We start from the raw sequence: 21,426 nt of genomic DNA on the forward strand, positions 1-21,426 counted from the left end.
CACTGATTCGGCGAGTGGGTCCGGCCTCATCCTGAATTGCAAGACATCTTTCACCACCAGAGCCCTCAGTATTCCAGGGCAGGCAGTTCTATTTTTTTTTCCTTCTAACTTAATTCTAATGCCTGACCTTTGGGTGAATAAATAACCTCCCACCTTCTTACCAGTGCATCAGGTCACATAATAATCATCACACCATCTACCTCAGGCACAGAGAGGCAAAGGCCTCCAACCCCAGCTTCCAGATTTTCTTTTCTCAAGAAGTAGTGCATCTGGTTAGACCTGAAAATACATTGCTTGAGGTCAACTGCCCCTGAGCCACTTCTGAAATCCTGCCACGCTATCAAGTAAGGCCGAAGGAGGAAGTCACCCGGAGGTCTGGTTGCTCTGACTTGGAAGTCCCACCACCACATTGGTGCCACAGTGCCTGGGACTCTGTGGGAATTAGGCACCAAGATCCCTTCCACGAGAGAGAGAGAGAGAGAGAGAGAGAGAGAGAGAGAGAGCCATTGCTCCTGCTGCAGGTAAGTTAAGAGGCATCCGTGTATGAATAAATTTTGCAAAGTTTGTGTGGAGTAAGCAACAGAACAGGGCAAGACAGAGAAACCTGAGCTGTGAGCCACTGGGACACTTGGACTGACTTGGCAGATGACAGGTTTTGTTACAGATTTTTAAAATAATGTTTCTTTAAGAACAGAGAGAAAACCAAGCCAAGAAACATCAACAGTAAGTTTTCCTCCTTTTTCCCCCTAAGATATGCTGAAGCCAGGTTTAATTTTATGTCAGGAAAGAATTCCCTCCTGAGACTTTCCTGGCCACGGTTCAGTTGAGGATAATGTTTTCCAGCCATGTTTCCAGAGTCCCTCAAAAGTTGAAAGGAAAATGGCAAACAATCGTGAAGCCTTCGTATTGAACCAGCAGGGGGAGCTGTTACGATAAAGAAGTGGGTGGCTCCTCTTCTACCAAGTGATTTCTGACTCCCAGTTGCCATTCTCTACCTGTAGGGATACCTACAGGATGAAATATTTACAGATGCCAGCAGCTTTTATACTTCTGATTTTAACACAGAGCCTTATATGTGATATTTTCAATCAAAAGCAAAAAAGAGTCTTAGATATTTGTACAGTTTGCCAGCAGCTGGCGAAGCATAACAGCATTCCACAATGACTTTCATCAGTGCGTAATGAAGCATATCTCAGACAGTATATTGCAACCCCAAAGTCTCTAGTGAAAGTAGATGTTTGAAATAGAACTTCCAGGGTATTAAAAAAGAGCCATTATAACAACGTCACCAAAATGTACCTTGTCTTACTTTAAAAGGTATTTTGATGCTGCCCAGATCAGTGATTCTGATTTTCAAATTACTTGAGTCCATTTAAAAATTGAGGAGGTGGAAGGTAAGGAAGCCAACCCCACTGCTTATCTTTAGAAACAGTCTCTGTTCTTTGTCTTGGGTTGTTTGAAGTCCTACCTTAAAACACACAATGTTAAGAATTAAATGACCATTAATATTTTAGGCAATCCTCATGCTCGCCTACCTCTGATTACTAGGTTCCTTCTAGCATTGGCAGAACCCTTATGTTCAGAACCTGCTGGAGCTAAATTTGACTATTATTGGTGTCTTTAACATACATTACTGTGACTATAGCTTATACGTGATTGTCGAGGATGCCCCCAAGAGTAGTAAATGTAGGCTTCCAGGGACAGCCAGATAAAAGGAGTGCTGAAGTTCAGGAAGCCAGACTCCAGGAGAAGAGAGAGGTAATGGGGGAATTGGCTGGAACGTAGGAAATTCAAGACAAGAGGAATCTTTCCAGGAGGAAATTGAAAATCAAAGTTCTCTCTGACCAAGTGTATGGGCAATATAATCACTTTAAAGGCTGATATTATGTGGTCCAAGGGATTCCATTATAGTGGAGTGCCTCAAGTTTTCTGATGGATTATGGGAAAATGATCTGAGAAAGCAAGACATTGTTCAGAAAATAGACTGAAATTAGTGCAGGGCTTACAGGAACAGAACTGACAAATAAGCGACATAGTATGGAAAATATAGGTATGCAGCAGAAGCAGAAGAATTCAGAGTACAGAGAGAGAATCAGACACAAGTTGTTCAAGAATGGCCTATATTTCTTTCTGAATAGTTTTGGGAGAAATTACTGTTAATATCCTATAATATAATAAAATACTGTGCATTTTTGCTTTCTAAAGATGAATAAACATGCCAGCTATTTCCAAACATGGCTGACTTATAGTAATATGCCTTCTGATATACTGATCAACAGAGTCCTCAGTGGTTCCAGAAAGTTCCCAGTCACTCAGCAACTGGTTAGGTACTCATTCTAAACTTTGATCTGAGCAGGAGCTTCCATCTATCTTTGATTTATCCTTACACTATGAGTCAGAACCATGCTTTGGATCGGTACAAGGTAGTACATTCTTACATGTCTTTCATGGGGACCTCTGACCATGTTTTCATCTCCAGAGGGCTTACCAACAACAGACCAATGGTGTTACCTGTTGAAATCAAGGATAAGTCAGTAACAGAAAATGTGTTCGGATAGTGGTTTGGGATTGAAATTTGTTCTTTTCCTGAAGAATTTCTATGCATTTCAATGGATTTATATAAGTACCTAGTTTACTAAGCAGTGTTAACTCAAAAGAAATATGAAGTTTTTACATTTCTCAATCATTCTTCCCAAGTATACTATTCTAAGTATTAATCCCCTTCAGGGCATCCAAGAACGCTCCATCATTTTCCAGTTGTTTTCAGTTATTAAACCTCAGCCCAGCCAGCCATCGGGCATGAATTTATCCTCACCTCTGCCCCCCTCCACTTTACCCAGTACAAGTATAAACTGCTTGGAGGTCTATCTCAAGGACACCACCACCTCGTATTCCCATTCTAGGATTACTTCCAGGGTTTGGAGCTGAGAGGTGGAGCAGGGAAAGGGAAGAGGGTCATGCTAACAGGTCCTGCCATAACCTCTCTCTAAGGGCAATAAAAACAGAGAGAAAATGTGCACCTGGGGAAGCCAGGTAGACTCTAAAGAAGAGATGGTATTTGAGTCGGTTGTTGAAATATGAATAGCATCAATCAGGCAGGGGGAAAAATTGGAGAATGCATTTTAGGCAAAGAAAATAATGGCATGTACAAGGACAAAAGATATAAATGTTGTGGTGACTAGTGCACCTGCCTTTGAGGGGGGTGGTCAGGGTGTGGGGAAAGATGGCCCTGGCAGAGCCATTGAGGCTAACCTGCAAATGGCATTGTAGTATCTCTTAAGGCATTTGGGATTTCTCTGTATTTGAAATGGGGACTTATCGATGGTGTTAAAGAAAGAGGATGATATACAGAATGTCTGACTTCAGCAGGGGAGAGATAAAAAACCAGGGCGTTCGGAGATCACGGCTGTGATCATCTGGAGGATAACTGTGAGTACATGAACTAAGTGTATGTCAATGGGGAAGGAAGAGAAGGAGCAGAGACGAGGACTCTTTAATAGGATCAAATGGAGAAGGAGTCAGTGGTTTTAAGCTTAGCGCAGGACGTATACAAATACTCTCCCTGAGATGGGAACAGAGGAGGAGCTGGGTGAGAAGATAATGGGCACGGTTTGGGACATGTTAAATTTGAGGTGACCATGGAACATCTAGGAGGAGCTGCTCAGGGGGCATTTGGGCTGGAGTTTAGGAGAGAAGCCTAAGCTGAACATGGGGGAAATCAGTGAATGGATGAGGCTTGAAGCTAGGTGAGTGGATGTGAGAATGTCTAGTTAGGATATGTACAAAGAAAGCAGGATGCTAAGGATAGAGCATTTAAAGGAGAGAACCAGGGGGGAGAAAAGCTAGTGAAGAGGGGTGAGAAAAGTTGTCAAGAGAAGAAATCAAGATGGACCGGTCAGTGTCTCAAAAGCAAGGCAGAGTAATGTCAACCAGACATTGGTCCTGGGGTTAAATGTTACAGAAAAGTTATATGGGATAAAAACCAGAAAAAAAAAAAGTTTATATGATAAAGAAATCGGGAAGTACTGGGTGATGCTGGCTTTAACAAGACCATATTGCTTTTGGGTTTTAGGTATTTGAAATGAATGTCTTAAAATAGCTGTTTCCGAGAACTTTTGGCTGTCTATTGGATCCGAAATCTCTGCAAGTGCTGATTTTTTTTTTTTCTCACGGTACATGAAATGTGCTTATATCCTTACATTTTTCTTTAGGATAAACAATTTTTGAGCAAATAAGCAAAAAGGAAGAGACATTCATCTTTTTTTTTTTTTTTTTTTTTTTTTAGCATATACTATACATGAAAAAGGCCATTACTGAGGGGGTTGGAAGTGATAACAGCAATTTTTCTCTGTAGGAAAGGAAATAACTTAGATTCAGGAAAAGTAGCTTGCTGACAAGGCAGTCAGTCACATGGCTCCCCAAAGGAAGTTAAAAGATTGGTTTTTTAAGGTCATAGTTCTATGGAAAGTGAAGTTGACGTTCACTTGAATAAAGCTTTCTGAGTAGACTGTCAAAATAGCCAGTAGAAGCACAGAAAGATGGGGTGGTAATGTCTCCCTCTGTGCTCCAAGCTTCTAAATGCCAAGTTAGATTATTTGCTGCAAGAGCAAACATATTGAAATGTGATGAGAAAATGCATATAGCGTATTTCCTTATTCAACATCCCTGTCCCATTCTCTGCAAGTAAATACATATTTTCTTGAACGAAACATCAAGAATAAATGGTTTGCAAAAATATGGTACTCCCCTTTTGTACGAATTGGATAAACAGCTTCTCCATATAAGTATGCAGAATTTTTTTGTATATTCATAAATGACACATTATCAAATAAAAATGTTTCTTTTATTTGTTATTTATACTTAAGAAGTAACAGAACTCAGAAATAACAGAATTTAAGAAAGCCTCATAATATATGTGGACTCGTAGAGCATGAGTGAGAAGGAAGATAAAATTAATTAAGCACCTAGATACTTCAGGTGCATACTGAGAACCATGGTAATATTAATGTCATTAATTGAGAGTTGTGTCCAATGCTCAAAAACGAAGTGTTCTCAACATTTGGAGAGGTCTCCCAGGCTCCCCAAGCCCACTCAATGGTTATCTCATCATAACATGGTTACCAGTGAACTTGGACTTGTTCTTATTCTAGATCAAGGATAATTTGGATCTAAGAGTAAGTGGGGATGAGCAAAGTGAAAGATTATTTTGCGCACCTCACTATGGATGGCTTTTCTTTTTCCGGGTTCTATTTCATGGCTCTCTTTTGGAAAGCAAGCTTGCTAAACTATAACAAAAGCATAGGATGCTACCTAGATAACTTGCATCTTCCTAGAATTGTATCTTCTTTTATAACCTTGGCAATTTATCATTCCTCCTACAAGGTGAGACATCCAAGTCAAATATCTAAACTTGATCACCACACAAACTCGAGTGTCAATACCAACACTGCAATTTACAAGCTGTATACTGAGGCAAGTTGCCTCACCATGTCAAGTAAAATGGGAGTGATTAAAATGCCTTCATTGTAGGGTGCCTGGGTGGCTCAGTCGGTTAAGCATCCGACTTCGACTCAGGTCATAACCTTGCAGTTGGTGAGTCTGAGCCCCGCATCAGGCTCTGCGCTGACAGCTCAGAGCCTGGAGCCTGTTTCGGATTCTATGTCTCCCTCTCTCTCTCTCTCTCTCTCTCTCTGCCCCTCCCCTGCTCACACCCTGTCTGTCTCTCTCAAAAATAAGCATTAAAAAAATAAAAAATAAATAAAATGCCTTCACTGTGGGACTATTAAAAAGACTAAATGTGATGCTCTAGGTTACACATTTGGTATAGTGCTCAGAGCTTAAATGGTAGCTGGGAGAAAAAAATGACATGGATATTTTCCGCTATCTGGAAGTCATTATTTTAAATAATAGTCTTTCCAATTCTTAAGGCCTCAAAAGTGCATATGTATTTCCTTTCATTAAGCCGAAAATCTATCTTATTCTTAATTTTGTCCACTAATAATTATTCTGTTCTCTGGAATACCACACACACACACACACAAAAACAGTTTTTCAAGTATTTCCATTCCACTCAATAGTGAAACGTGCACTGCTGAGAAATAAAAATGAGCAAGACATAATTTCTGGCTGAAATCATCTCAGGTGATAGAGGAGAGGAGATACGTGTGCAGATGTGTCACATATTTAAAGAGTCTAGTGGCCCAGTGGTACATGTTGTGCATTCAGTGATGAGTTTATGAGCAGCCTAAAAGTACAAGGACAATTACTGGAATGCAAGGAAGAAGAGAAGCGTGTGATTGGAAAGAATCTGTGGAGGAGGAGTTGCATCGTGCCCTGAGGGATGTATGAGACAAAATCTCGGACGAAATAGCATGTCCGAAGGCACCCGGCATATTCAGAAATCAGGGGGCTGTGCAGTTTTGCCAAAGCAGGTTTTCCAAACTGTGGGCTGTCAGCGTGAATCTTTGGGGTTTCGAGGCATATGTTAGTCTATAGATGCACCGAACATAGAGCAGCAACAGTGATAAAAAAAAAAAAAAGTCTCATATAACTGTACTTTTTCTTCAATATAACTTTGCTCTTGTTATAATTAATCTAGTTATAATTAATTCTATGTTCCCTTCGTCTGTGAGTACCCAAAGTACAACTGCTAACATAGAAAGTCCTTGAAAGTTGTTAACGTTAAAAAGAGGGCCATACATGAAAAGTTTGGGAACTACCAGGTCAGGGTACAAGGTACTGAGTAGAAAGAGACCATTCTTTCCACTTGGCAAAGCCCCCTTTCCCTCTGGCCTATTCAAGGACATCACTCTGGCCATTCACCTCTGTTTTAACTTTTTTCTTACTATTACAGCTCTCATTATCATACAAATATGCTGAGATTTCTCTCAGTCTGGAAGACAATTCATCTTAACGCTGCTTCTACCTCCAACCAACTACTTTATACAGAAAAAAAAAATACTAGGAAAAAAAGTTTTGTGCATGCAGTTTCCGATTCCTATTCTGGTATTCTCTCTGCGGGTTTCACCTTCAAAATGTATCTGTTATGTGACATGTGACACCACCACCCTGGCCCAAGCCACTACCATCTTGCTCTTGGATCCCAGGAGCCTCTGCGCTGGTCTTGCTGCTTTGTCCCCAAAGCAAGTCCCTTGCTGCTTTATTCCCAACATAGCATCCAGAAGTATCGTGTGGAGGCAGAAGTCAGATCCCATCACTCTTCTGCTCAAAACCCCCCAGTGTTTTCCCATCTCATTCTCAGTGGGATCTGAGTCCCTCCAATGTTCCCTCAGGACCCATGCCCTCCACCTTGAGTTCCCTCCCCAACTCCATCCCCAACCTGCTACTTCCTTATCCTTCCTCCAGCTTACTGGCAGATGTGGCCCATCTCAAATGATTAGGTGCCATATGCCTAATTAGCTACGAGCAAGTTTTCTCTTTTCTGTATGATTTCTATTGCTTGTAATAGGTTGCTCTACAATGAAAAATTAGCTTTGTCTGTGATGTGAATACATCTTTTAGAAACTCCATTAATGAAACACATTTATTTTTCTTTGTAATGTGTCCCAGTGATCTGCTATATATTCTTGGCTTTCATCCTCTTAAGGTGTCTTTATTATTGCATGCAATTGGCAGTTCCCTGATCCTTGGAAGTCTCTCCTGCTTTGCCTTCAGAGACACTGGTCCCGAGGCATATCTGCCGCCTCCATGTTCGATCCCCAGGATCCTTCACAGGTTCTTCTGGAGCCCCAGCAGCCCTTCGGCGATTTACAGAACTCTCTTGGGCCCTGGCTCTTCCTACATACTCAACCTAGGAAATCTTATCCACTCCCTGTTTCAAATCCCCATCGGTACTCTGTGTATAATTTAGCCCAGATTTCACTCCTAATCTCTGTTCTCAATTGCCTACTAGTCGATACGTTGCAGTGTCACTTCCAATTTAACGTGTCCCAAATTGGAATCATTACATTTTTTTGCAGTCAAAGAATTGTTTTTTTAAGCGAATCATATCCTCTGTGAAAGCACCACCATCCATGGACACTCCACCCTAGGAATCTCCACGTCCTTGCCTGTCTGCCACATTGATATCCTTGCAGAGATCTTTAGGAGAAGGCATATTTCCCCAGACCACAGTCTGCATCTTTGAATAGAAGGATTTGTGCAGCTTAACGTGAATATATCCTTAAAATTGGAAACCATATCCTGCCTCCAGCAGAGCAATCTTTGGGCACCCTAAGACGATAGATGTGGATTGGTTTATGTTCTGGCTCTGCCTTTTGCAATCTCTGGTTAGTGGACTTTTGTGAATCTCAGTTTTCTCATCTACCAAATGGGGATAGCAATTATTACCTCATATTTTCTCTGAAAAGAAGAAGCAAAATAAATTGTATGCTGGTTCCTAGTGGGATACTGATACTTTCCAGAGACACTCAAAACACTTCATTTCCCTCATTCTTTCCTATCACAAAAGGAGATCATACTTACTTAAAAATTCCTCTGCTCAAGTATGTTTGAAATGTGTCCCCTCCCCTTAAGAACAGGTTACAAAGTAATTTACCTGCGATTTCATATCGATAAAGCCAAGGGAGATAGCTGGAGGGTGGGACTCAACTGACTTACACGCCTCCTGACTTATCTGGAATGCACAAGTGAGTTCTCAGTGAAATCTTATTACAAGATGGTGGATGACCTTGTCTTGTTCTGAGGAGTAATGGGAGCTAGTCCCTGACACTCTTGTACTCAGCTCATTGGAACTTTACTCCAGAACTAGTTAACAGAATTCAAGTTGCGGATTGATGGCAATTCAAACCCGGGCTCCGAGTGTGACTGCTGGAATTAAAATCCCTTCACTCACGGTGTGGCCCAGGGTCAATTGCTGGATTTCTCTGTGCCTCAGTGATAATGGAGGGCTGCTGTGGGGATTGAATAACATACTCAATGTAAAGGACGTAAGAAGAAGCATTTATTTAACCATCAAGCCAGAGCCACTGAGCAAATTTTCTCGGGGAATGAGCATCATCTGGAGGTTTCTAGCCAGAAGAGGAGAGGAGGATGACCCAGTTTAAGGAGAATATCAAAATTATATTAAGCAGGAATTATGACAATTGAAAGACATCTAAGAGTTTTTAAATATTGGTTTTAAATACTGTTCTATATATCTCATTCTTTAGGTTCTGGGATAAAGTCATGTTTCTTGCTTAGTGCATAGTTTAGAGCACTAAATACGGGGGGTGGGTTTAGAGCAAGGCTCTTTTAATAAAAGCCCAAGCGCTATCCTTATATATTCCTGTTCCTCCGCATTGTTCACACACAGGGGTGATTTGTCCTTGGACTTACGCTTCCATTAACAGACACCACTCCCCACTTCAGACAGCTGTTATTGAAATGCATATGACCCTAAAGAGAAATACGTAACTCATATAGGACTTGAATTTCCAAAGTTTGCATTGTCAAACATATGAAATTACGGCATATACGACAAGCGAGTAGTAAGACTTTTTGTGTGTTTCAGGAATGATTTCAAGTGGATAATGACAACCAACCATACTGGCATCCATGTGACCCTTTAACCACAGACTTAATTCAAAGCCCTTCATTGTTCCTTCTCCTAAACTTCCTTCCCAGGACACACTTTCCTCCTGACTCCCTAAATACCTTACCACTAGATTCCCTGGTAGGTACTGCATATTCACTGAAGTCAAAGAATTCTGTGTCTCCGTATACTTGCACATTATCTACATTAAAGCTCTGATATTCTTTAAAATATTATTTAATATCTATTTATTTTTGAGAGACAGAGAGAGACAGAGCATGAGCAGGGGAGGGGAAGAGAGAGAGGGAGACACAGAATCTGAAGCAGTCGCCAGGCTCTGAGCTGTCAGCACAGAGCCTGACGCAGGGTTCGAACCCACAAACCATGAGATCATAACCTGAGCCAAAGTCGGTCGCTTAACCGATTGAAACGCCCAGGTGCCCCAAACCTCTGATATTCTTGGATAGAGTTGGGGCATGGAATTTTAGCATTGAATAAATATCCTATTTCCTGACCTCACCAAGCATTTTGGGGACTCCAGAAATCATATTTACTATCTAGCCAAGCAATCCTCGCCACCATATAGAGGTATTCTTATCTTTTCTATCCCTATAATTTTATTATGAAGTAGTGACCAAAATAAGTGGGAAAGGTCCAATTTTTTTCCCCCTGGCTACCGCAGGGGGATCTGGGCTACCTGGAGCAAACCACTTACTAGTTTTCTTTCTCAGCTTCCTCATCTGAAAACAGATATTGTAACAATGCTACCTACCTCATAGGATTATTGTGAAGATGAATCAAGGTAGTTTATATAAAATGGATGGAACCGTACCAGGCATGCATTAAGTGCTTAATAAATATAAGCTATTATTAGCACTGTTATTATTTTCATTTTAGTCAATCCCTGAAGAGACAACACTCTAAGACAAGGTACCGTATGGAATGTCACAACGTATGGACACCTCTCATGCTTCAAATAATAGTCCAAGGCTACTCAGCTAAGAAGGCCAGACTCCCTGCAGGTGGCAGCCATATACATTCACAGCCTAAGTGGAGTGAATACTGGGCAGGAAAGGCAAAAAAATTAATTAATTAAAATAGAAGCACAGTGTCAAGCCATGTGTTAAAAAACAAAGCTGGCATTTTCACGTTGGTTTTTTTTTTTTTTTGTTTTTTGTTTTTTTTTTTTTTTTTTCAGCCTGGGAATCTTTCAGGGTTTGACTTTCTGGTCTCAGTCAGGCATGGAGAAGAACCAACTAAGTACCGACATGAAAAATATTCACCTAAATTCTATGCATTTCATTTCCAACCAACTCTCTCGAGACAAATAGAGTTCCCATTTGAGCAACTGTCCTGAGCTTACCCCTCCTTATTAGAATGCTGAGTAATAGAGTCCATGAGTTTAGCCCTGTTATGACAAGAACTCATTTTAATCAGAAGGAAGGCAATTAGCACTTCATCTGAGAGAGTTGATATGATTACATGGCTAAGAAAGGCATTCATTTATTTTAAAAAATGACAACAGCCTTCATTCTCTGTATGCATATGACAATACTGTTTACGGCCTATCATGTGAAGAAGCTACTTCAACATTCTCCTACAGATATAAGAGATTTAAATGGCAGAATTGTAAAGGCAAAAACAAGATAGTATGTAATTAGCAGGTGATGTAGTAGGTAATATAGAATATCTGCAAGCCTGAGTACCCTAAAGTAATTTGTTACAAAACCTTATCTTCAATTTCACATAAACCTTCAGACAATATTAGACACATACACAAAATTGTAACTGACTGGATTGAACAAGAAGAATAAGAACCTGAATGTAAACTGTGTTTTAAATAGAAATGTCAACGCCTTTAGCAGTGAATTATTTAAGGTAAGAAAAAAAATGAAAAGGAAAGAAAGAAAGGCAAAGTCTCTCTTGACCCATCAAGAAAATAGGAATGTATAAAAATGAAGTTTGAGGAATGAGGAAAGAAAGAAAGAAAGAGAAGTTGAGTATTATAATTGAAAAGAGGGAAAGTTTAGACAATGAAATTAACATTTTCTTAAGATGATTTGGGAGAGAAAAAGAGTCTTAGATGACTAAGGACATATGTTAAGGGTGATGAAAGACTGAAGGAGAAAACAGATTCTGGAAGGAAATAGAAAAATATGATTCACTATAAGAAAGGGGGAAATAAGCTTTAAAATTGACACAGAGACAAGAGACAGGGAAAGATGGAGAAACATGCCTTACATTTTATTACACAGTACACTTTCTAGAGCCTTTGGCAAAAGCTGTCTTTCTTCATTCTTACTTCCAAAACTAGGCTTTTAAATTATCCTGTGTTCTTCCCTCAGTGGAAAATGCCTTGAATCTAGATACAGATGATCTCAAAGATCCCACTGACCTCAGGCCAGGCATCCAGGCCCTGTGGAGAGGGTTGCTGAGAAACAGGGCGGGGAAGCATCATAAGGAGAGTTCTCTCACATTAGAGGCAAATAACACAGATGCAAAATCTGGGACATGTATAAAGGAGCAAGTGATAAGCAATGCAACATCTATAATGATCCATTGCCTAGCAGTGTTCCCAAGAGGGGGAGCTCAGTCTTGACCTTGAGAGAAGGACAAACTCAAGGACAATCTGGGTATTCCCAAATGAGGAAAGAACATAAACAAACGCAGAGGTGGAAACACTCCTTTGCATTTATAGGACAACGAATGGGGAAAATACACTCAATAGGACTGGCTGGATCCTACAAAGGTTCCTAACTATCCACCACAGGAGATAGGACTTTTCACCTTCATAACATGTGAACCCACTGGAGGATTTTGAATGCAGGAGAAGCATTATAAAAGAAATACCTTATGGGGTGCTCAGTCAGGTAAGGGTCCAACGTCTCCCCGGATCATGATTTCAAGGTTCATGAGTTCGAGCCCCACGTGGGGCTCTGTGCAGTTCAGGGCCTGGAACCTGCTTTGGATTCTGTGTCTCCCTCTTTCTCTGTCCTTCCCCCACTCTCCCTCTGTCTCTCTCTCTCTCTCAAAAATAAATAAACATTTTTTTTAATCTTTTTTTTCAACGTTTATTTATTTTTTGGGACAGAGAGAGACAGAGCATGAATGGGGGAGGGGCAGAAGAGAGGGAGACACAGAATCCGAAACAGGCTCCAGGCTCTGAGCCATCAGCCCAGAGCCAGACGCGGGGCTCGAACTCACGGACCGCGAGATCGTGACCTGGCTGAAGTCGGACGCTTAACCGACTGCGCCACCCAGGCGCCCCTAAACGTTTTGAAATATATTTCTTTTTTTTTTTAACATTTATTTTTGAGACAGAGAGAGACAGAGCATGAGTGGGGGAGGGTCAGAGAGAGAGGGAGACACAGAATCTGAAACAGGCTCCAGGCTCTGAGCTGTCAGCACAGAGCCTGACACGGGGCTCGAACTCACGGACTGCGAGATCATGACCTGAGCCGAAGTTGGACGCTTAACCGACTGAGCCACTCAGGCGCCCCTAAATAAACATTTTTTTTTTAATCTTAAAAATTAAAAAAAAAGAAGTATCTTAGAAAATTTGCTTTGATGGCAGTGTGCAGAACAGAAGGAAGAACCAGAAAGCAGGACCGAACCTATTTCAATAGCCCAGGTATCAGATGATGCAATAAGGCAGCAGTCTAAATTGTTGCATTAAGTGTGGAAGTGTGGATCAAGAGACTATGTAAAGAAAAATGACTTGCTATTGGGGTTGAAGGAGAATAATGAGACTCTGCATCATCCTACTTGATGGCTAATCCCTGTTTTATTATTATCTGTTTATTTGAAAGATCTTTTGGCAATTAATCATAGTTGCTGAATGATACTTTAACTCATAGGCATGCTTATCTTATCTTGCCTGACTTAATGATCTGATCTCTCATACCTACCACCAATCTTATCAAAAAACACAGATGTTTAGCCATTTCTAGGCAAATTTTCAATTTCTCATATGAGTCTCTTCTATGATACAGTTCAGTGGAAAAAAAAAATATCTGCAACATATATTTCATTGAATTATCTAAGATGGTTAGTGAACAATCACACCTCCAGAGAACACCTTGATTATGAAAAGAGGCTTCTGAGGTCATCCTCAGTACTAACAAAGAATGAGGAATATAAATACCACAAGTAAAACACCACAGATAATCTGAAAAACAGTATTCTTATAGCTCTGATTTGAATCCACACAGGTAATAAGGCTTCTATCTGAATTCCTTCTAAAAACAAAGTCTTGAAGAGTCACCATTACACAGTTTTCTGCTAACAAAATGAGGGCAAAATATGTGAGCTTCGAATTCTCACCCCATCCCTGAGACAAAGGGGGAGACAGAAGGGAGACAGATCAAGGGCACAGGTGAACACCAAAACATACCATCTACCTATCCCTAGGGGACACGTCATGAGCTCTCCAGCCATTGTTCTATTGTAACTGATATCACTTGCGTGTCTATAGTCATCCCAACGAGCCTCACCTGTCCAAAAGGCCCTCAGGTTCATAATCAGTCTCTCCACCACCCCAAACATGGAGCGCCTCCAAGGTTGCCTCTCACACTGCAGCCAGTCACAGGAGCTAGATTCTTAAGGGTTATTCTTGAAATCCTCCTCATCCTAACTCCCCATGGCAAATCAGTGCAACTCAAATCAAGTCTCCAACTCCTATTAAACCTACTGAATAATATGCTTTGAATCCAACTACTACCTCCCTTCTCTTGCAAAACACCGTGACCTTTCATCAAGTCTGAGACAATGGAGTCCTTATTTTCTCCACATCCAATTTTTCCTTCTGTGGTGCATTCCCCACACAGAGTCCAGAGGACTCCTTTTTCTGTAGTGTATTTTCTATTGTTACATCGCCATCCTCACTAAATTGTTCAACGGCCTCCCATCACACTTCCCTCTGCACTCTACGCGCAAAGACCCGTAAGACCTTGCCCTTACCAAACTCCTCTCCCCTGTTTACCTTGCTCCAGTGATTCCTGCCTTCTCTCCATTCCTCAAGCATACTCTTCATGTACTATTCTCTTCGTGTTTACCTGCAATTTGCCCATCTTCAGAGAGACCATTCCAGAACTCATCAAACTACATTAGCTCCCCTGATTGTTTTCTCCCTTGTAGGATTAATCCTGCTGCATAGTACCAATGATCACCTAGTCTGTAACTTTCTATATATATTTGTATATTTATTTCCTTAATATCTGCTTCCTCCACAGGCTGTAAATACCATGAAAACAGAAATCCTTCTCACTATATCCCTGAGGAATAGGGCTGGTCTAATATCCAGCATGAGCCTAATAAACACTTGATAAATAAGTGAATGTAAAATGTAACAGCCAGTAGGGCAGGAACCAAACTGGTTTCCTGTTATATTCCTACCACCTTGGGATCTCTGTGCTAGGATCTGTGGTAGATGCCTCTAAAATATTAGTTAAATATTAGTTAAATATTAGTTCAATAAATAAACAGAGGGGGAGGGCTCACTGTTTTTCCCACTAGAGCTAATTCCATTGAAAGATTGGCTTACTTATAGAAAATTTCTCAAAGTGAGTTGGATTCTCTCAGTTTATCACTTCTATAGTTCCACCCTTTGATTGAGGCCAGACTAGACAGGATAAGATTAGTGTCTCTTCAGCGTGAAGCTGGGACATACCATGTCCCTCCTATGTCTTCCCTCAAACAGCCTTCAAGTGAATGAGATGACTTCCAGACGCTTCCTCATTCTGCTTGTTGTTCCCTGCTTATACGATAGTTTTGTAACTTTTCCTCTTGAAATGCATTGTCCCGAACTGTATCTGTGACATATACTAAGATATTATTATTTCCACATTTCTGTACTGGATATTTTTATTAACATTGCCTAATTATATACCTTGGCAGTCAGACTCTAGAATTAATTTATGTTGAACTTTCAGCCTACTACTAAATCCCAGGAATGTGATTAAACCAGGTCATCTACCTCCAGTACTAAAGCATTTAATTTTCTAAACCTAAGTCAGGATCTTACCTTTATCCCTAGTTAACAATGAGATTTAACTCTGATTTCCATACCTGAGATCTTTTTAAGTCCTGGTTCTGTCATACAGTGCACTAACTTGTCTGAGTTTTATGTCATCCAAGACCCCCAAATGTTGACTGTACCTTCATTCTTAAAACTGTTTTCTCATCTTCTAAGAAATCACTCTGTCCTAGTTCTCGGTCCACTTTCTAATTGCTCCTTCTCAGTCACCGGTGAGGCTCCTCCTCCAGACTGGGCTAGTGTCTGGACTGAAAATACAAAGGTGAATAAGTCACAGCCTTTGCCCTCAAGCCCATTTCCCAAAATCCCCATGACTTTCACTTATTACCAGGCAATTTTTCCCATAAGCATTGTTAAAAATGTATACTCTGCTAAATCCTAAACCAATGTATCCAGTCTGATAAGTTCTCTTGAACTGTAGCTGTTTATTTGAATGGTTTACTGGGCTTCACTTAATAATCCCGTAAGAAATTTCAAATTCAACATGGTCCAAACTTAACTCATTGTTTAGCCCTACCCCTAACCACTTTCAGGACACTTCCTCTATTCCAGATCCTGATTGATGGTACCAGTATTTGCCCAGTCATCTACACTAGCAAACCTAAAGTTACCCCAGATTTCCTATTATTTATCTTTCACATAAAATGGCTCACCAGGTCCTGTCAACTCATCCTCATAAATATCTCAAATACCTCTCTTCCTCCATGTTCCTACTGCTACAATTTTAGTAGTCGTCTATCAAATGGATTACTTTTATATTCTTCTAACTGATTTCCATACTTCTAATACGATTCTTCACAAATTCATCCTCCACACTGCTGTCAGGACACCGGAAAGAAGCAGGGAGGTTTACAAAACATGTATTCTGTATAGAAACAAGATTTCAGTGAGCAAGAGAAGTAATAAATCATGAGGCAGAGAAAAAATAATCTAGGAAAATAAGATGGAGCCAGGTATAACATCTAAAAATTCTTGCTTCTTACTGGAACCCTGATGCTACATGTGTTATCTCACTCGATCACAAACACCCTATGAAGACTGATAAGGAAATTGAAAGGTGAACATGTCCAAGGTCATTTGGTTAGCAAACTAGTAGATCTGAACCCAAATTGTCTGTCTCTAGAGGTCATGTTCTTAATCACTCACTATACTGCCTCCTAAGAATGAAATAGAAGTACAAACGTCATGCCACAAAATTTTATATACTTGCTAGAGGCAGCCAACAGATTTAACTGTCTAACGGCCCACACAAAGAGGAAAGGAAACAGTTGTAAGAGTCACAGTGTTGGAAAATAAAAGCAAACTAGCTGCCCATGGAAAACACTGCACTGCTTACTGCTAAGACTGATTAAAAAAAAAAAAAAAAAGTGCAAACTGACATGAGTCAATTCAGCTGCTCAAAACTGTCAAGTTCTTTACAGCCTCTGACGGTCAGAGGTGCATAAGAGCTGTGAGCTCCTTCCACAACAGCCACACCATGCCGCATTTATGCTGCGATGAGAGTAGTCTTTAGTCTAAAGTCTGATGTTCTTTTCAACATTTAGTAACCGCCAGACACAAAACACGGTCACATGGTCTTACAGATTTGGTGAGGTCTCAGTTTCTGCCTCAAGCACTCAGGCAAGGACCTTGCAAGAATGGTTTACTGAACCTGAAATTAACATAACGCATGTCAACTAAACTTGAATAAGGAAAAAAAAAAAAGAATGGTTTCCTCAAGGCAGACTTGGTCATATTCTAGCAGCCAAATCAACCAGCCCTCCGGCCTTACCAGGTTACGGAATCCACTGTTGAGGGGCAGGACACCTTCATCCCATTCATGTGAGGACAATGGGACCTTTACAATATTTCCGATGAATCTACCAACATTGAATGCTAGTCCAACACCTGTTCTATCGTCCTTTGCCAGGAGTTCTTAAATTCTTTGTTCCATAGACCCATTTGGCAGTCTGACTAGCCTGTGGACTACTTCTTGGATTAATGTTTTTAAATGCATTACAACCATGATACTTCAAAGAGAGCCAATTATATTGGAATGCAGTTATCAAAAATAGTGTACTAAAACTTCATGCTTCTCTTTTGAATCATGAGACAATAAGGCCTAAAAACCACTGTGGTAGTAGTAATGATTAATGAGTCTAAACTTTACATTGAGATTCTGCAGTAACTATAATGCTATGTGAAAATTGATCAGATTGTTGGTGAACCCCAAATCAAGTTAAAGGATGCTTTTTAAATGATGCCAATAGTTCATGGAATCAGATGATAATGGCTTAACGTATCCATCTCAAATTCACATATTCCTAACAGGGACCAGAAAGAGAACAAGTCCACAGACCTGGGCAAGTGTTTCAAGGCCAGAAAGTAAGAACAGCGAGCAACGTTGTTGTTGTAGCTTAAATGACAGTATTAGCGTACAATAATCTAGCAGCTGATGGGTAGACGAAATCTATGGGAAACAGAAGGAAAGGTAGCAAAAGCCAACCTTGCTTGTCTGGCATCCAGGGAAGGGGTACAGAATCTTGATTTTAGAAAAGGTTTACTGGTAAAAGTGCTTTTGACTATGGCATAGGTATACCTGTTCTTACCTATTGTGTATTGACTTTCAGTTCAACTCTCAAAATACAATCAGGAGGCATGGGAGCTCCACTTGCTGGTAGCCTCATGCTACAGGGAACTTCCACACCAGAGGCACCTAACTGGAGCCCTGGACTGCTAGGACTTCTGTGGATGCTCATCAAGGAGTCTCTGATCCTCCTGAACATGGGTAGAAACTTTACTGTAAGCAGATAATCCACAGCTTGCAATTCTCAAAAGGGACCTAGATCTGCCAAAAGATACGAAGCATTTTTTTATACTGTTTTTTTGTTTTTTGTTTTTGGTTTTCCTTCCATGACTCATGTTGGTCTCCATGGTAAGAGTTTTGCCTTAGTCATCTGGGCATATTTCCTTTTCCTCACAAACATTAATTTAAAACTTTATTGATCTGGTCAAGAAATCTCCTGCTCAACCTTTCATATACTTGTGAAAGGCACTAAGTGTCTCTCCAGAAAAGTCCTAGTGTGCGAGCACCAGTTTTGTGAAGTCCCCCTCCCTGGCCCCACAACATAACAGATTTTAAGGTGAAGCCTAAGGGGTTTGAAGTCAACACAGGAAATGTATAAAAAGAAAGAAAACCTTCCCCATCCCAGGTTTTCCTCCTTCTCCACTGAGCTTCATGCTTGGGATCTCAAGACTCTGGGTGGAGAAAGAGCAAAGAAAGGCCACTGCCACATTGTTTTAAAACAGCTAGCCGGAAGCGCGTAAAACGCGGTGAAGAAGACCACATAGCTAGAAGCAAACTGCAAACGCTTAAGAGTGGATTTGTCACTCATGCACAAATTGGGGATCAGTCTCTATTGTCCTGGTAGCTCCAAGCAGGGAACTGCCTGTCTCCCTGTTGACATAGGGCGGTCCTAGAACAAAGAAAGTTGATGACATAAACATATCCTTTTTCCCAGCACTTGAGTGTGTGTGATTTAACCTTTAACTCTTGCTTGTTGATGTAGGTGAGATGTCAAATATTTTCTACTGAACTGTTTGGCAACTGTTTAAAGCGTTTTCATCACTCACCCACTAAGGTGTAGCCGGGCTCAGTCTAACAGGCACCGTAAGAGAGTCGCCTCCCCCAACCCTGTCTCCTCCTCTGGCCCCCCCCCACCAGACCGAAACAGGAAAGCCAGCGACAAAGAGCAGGGATCAGCCTGGTAGTCACTGTAAATCTGCAATTACTTAAAGTGTCGCTTCCTGTTTTTTTGAAAGAATACTCTCCTAGCACGGAATAGAGACTGAGAGGTCTTGTGATCAACTGTGAACAAATGATTTAAATTGTGACACAAACAATAAGGAACCGAGTATCAGATACTGTAATCCCATTTTCATTCTCCTTTAATTCTTTAGACTCAGGCAAAAAGCCTGTTCCTTCCTCTAGATCAAACCTCCATCCTGAAAAAACAAAACAGTGCCTTCTGCCCACTTCATACTTGGAGGAAACCCGTTCCAACTTTTCCTGAGGCTGAACTCATCTGTCTACTCATTCAGGATAAAGATTTTTAAATGGATACATTTCTGTTTAATGTTTAAGCCAAAGGCACGAAGTCGTTGCTAGTTTTGCCTTTGCAGGACAAAAGTCCTTCCACCACCAAAAGGAAAAAGAAAGTGTAAAAACTCTCAGCAGTGTAATTTCATATCTATTTTTTTCTTAGTGGTCATTCTTGCTCCCTTAGATATAGACAATTCTGCCGGGGGATTAAAAAAGAAAAAGGGCTCTTAAGCTACTGGCAAAATAACAGCACACCTGGAGAAATCAGTTTGGGTAAACTAAACACCACCCATTAGCATTTTCATCTTTTCGGTCTGGAGCTTGCACTTATTTCTTGGAAAGGAAATCTCTGTCTCATGAAAGAAAGCTGGTTATGCCTGGTGCTCAAAAGCAACAGGGGAGGTGGCAGGGCGGGGGTGGGGTGGAGGAAGGTCACTGCATGACTCAGAGAAGTTTGGCTTCTATAATTAATATTTTTAGGCCATCTTACTTCATATTTAAAATAGAATTATACTGTCAGAGGGAAAAAACCAACACATAGCTAAAGCAGGATTTCTAAATTATACACATACACACAGAGACTATTATACAACTAAACCAAGTGTGCCAAAGCTACATATATGCGTGTGAATCTACACACACACACACACACATACATAAAATCACACATAGCTAAGATAGAGTGTGTCTTTTATGTCTATTGGATCTAGATTTTTAAATCATCCATGCCCCATTGTATAAGATTTCCTCAGCCGAACTGTCTAGTGGGCAATGCATGAAAATCTTTCTACAGGGGGCACCTGGGTGGCTCGGTCGATTAAGCGTCCAACTTCAGCTCAGGTCACGATCTCACAGTTTGTGGGTTTGAGCCCTGCATCAGGTTCTGTACTGACAGCTCAGAGCCTGGAACCTGCTTCAGATTCTGTGTCTCCCCCTCTCTCCCTGCCCCCCCCCCACGCTCTGTCTCTCTCTGTCTCAAAAATAAACAAACACTAAAAAACAACAACAACAACAATCTTTCAACAAGAATGTTTGAAGTAGCCATGGGCTCAGTTCCTATCTAACCAGTCATTTAGAGCAGCCATAAAGATTACTGCACCTTGAGAGGAAGAGGTGAGAAATCCATCACCATGAGAGGAAGAGGTGACAAATCCTACACTTTTGGAGCCATGAAACCTATCTCAAACACCATCTATGCGTCACTCCATGTGCAAACAATTCAGTGGCCCAAGGGCTTTAAAAAGTTTGCATACGAGTCAGAAATGGCCTGAGGATTGCCACTGAAAGGTATCCTTTGACATAAAATGTTTTATCTGTAGAAAACAGGTCTTGGGGAATTGATAAAAGTATGGTTCACACTTGCTAAACATCAGCTTCAAATTCCTATCTAGGGCATATCAAATTTCTAAATCACCGGTTAGAGAATATGAAAGTTGATACGGTTCAGTCGGACACAGCCGTGACTCTTCAGGGAGCTAAACTTTGTGGGGCTCATATTTTAATTCACAGATAGACAGGGAAAGGGCAAGAGCAAAGGACAGAGGTAAATAAAGCTGTGCATCATTCCAGACAACTCGTTTCAGGGACACAATTTCGTCAAAAGCCTCTATTACTTGACTGAACTTAACGGGTTTTTAAAGATGAAGTTTCATCAGATTATGTCTAATATGCAAGCAAAGCCTGCAACTCCTCTGTGTTTTGTTTTTTGAAAGTATTTGATTAAAGTTCTGTGGCAAAACATATCTTTTGTGGAAATTAGGAGCATCAGGGTGTTAAAAT

General features: G+C 40.7%; 1 protein-coding gene across 1 annotated transcript in view; it reads left to right on the forward strand.

The window, feature by feature from the left end:
* The first annotated feature begins 373 nt into the window (after positions 1-373).
* DAB2 (DAB adaptor protein 2) overlaps positions 374-21,426 on the forward strand; it is a 168,818-nt gene continuing 147,765 nt past the window's right edge. Inside the window, exon 1 of the mRNA XM_047861929.1 lies at positions 374-521. The gene's annotated coding sequence lies outside the window, so the exon portion shown is untranslated. The remainder of the gene's footprint in view (positions 522-21,426) is intronic.

The sequence above is a fragment of the Prionailurus viverrinus genome, chromosome A1 (genome assembly GCF_022837055.1).
Source record: "Prionailurus viverrinus isolate Anna chromosome A1, UM_Priviv_1.0, whole genome shotgun sequence".
In the NCBI taxonomy this organism is placed as follows: Eukaryota; Metazoa; Chordata; class Mammalia; order Carnivora; family Felidae; genus Prionailurus; species Prionailurus viverrinus.